We start from the raw sequence: 1,070 nt of genomic DNA, 5'->3' as shown, positions 1-1,070 counted from the left end.
GCCGAATTTGGGCGGAAAGCCGATGACCCACAACAGCCCGAAAGTGGCCCGAATGGGCCATTTTCGGGGGTGCATTCGGTTCAGACAAACCGAATGCACATCCCTAGTCGAGAGTCCTGCCCTCCTGCTTTCTCCGACACTTCCACATTGGGCAGAGCCACGCCCCCACACCCAGAGGGAAATCTCAAGTACAGAGGAAAAGGGGGGGAGTTTTTATAAAATGCACTGGGACAGAGGAATGAGACAGGGAATAAAACCAACACAGTGACGGCAGCTGCCACTGCAGCAACATTTTACTTAATCTTCAGAGCCAACCCCATCTCCAGGGACCAACCAGAAGTGGTTTCTAAAAACTCCTGCTGGCCCCCAGGAGGAGGGGGGAGAGAAGGAGGAGGAGATTGGATCCCCATCTCCGGGGACCAACCAGAAGTAGTTTCTAAAAACTCCTGCTGGCCCCCAGGAGGAGGGGGGGAGGAGGAGGAGGAGATTGGATTTATACCCGGCCCTTCACTACCCGAAGAAGTCTCAGAGTGGCCTACAGTCTCCTTTCCCTTCCCCTCCCCACGACAGACACCCCGTGAGGTAGGTAGGGCTGAGAGAGCTCTTTCGAGGACTGCCCTTGAGAGAACAGCTCTGAGAGAACTTGCTTTTTTTTAATAAACATTTTATTAGGATATAATAAACATAATCAAATATACTTCACAACCTCCTCCTTTCATTTTCCTTACACACATCTATAGGTAATTTACCCTTCTATAATTTGGTATTACATCTTAATCTAACTTTTAATATCTATTAACAATTAATAATTGTCAAAAGCTAAATAGACCATCCCTTACGTCCCAGTTCTTTTCTAAATAGTCCTTAAAATCTTTCCAGTCTGTAAAAAAAATCTTCTGCTTCCAAATTGTTAAGCTTCCTTGTCATTTTGTCCATTTCAACCATAAAGAGTCATTTTTTAATCCAGTCTCCAACTTCAGGCACTTTATCCTGCTTCCAACATTGAGCATTGCTCTGAGAGAACTTGTGACTGACCCAAGGTCACACCAGCCAGGTGCAAGTGGAGGAGT

Source organism: Gekko japonicus, unplaced genomic scaffold (assembly GCF_001447785.1).
Source record: "Gekko japonicus isolate JY-2015 unplaced genomic scaffold, Gekko_japonicus_V1.1 scaffold6412, whole genome shotgun sequence".
Lineage (NCBI taxonomy): Eukaryota > Metazoa > Chordata > Lepidosauria > Squamata > Gekkonidae > Gekko > Gekko japonicus.
This window is presented reverse-complemented; position numbering follows the sequence as displayed.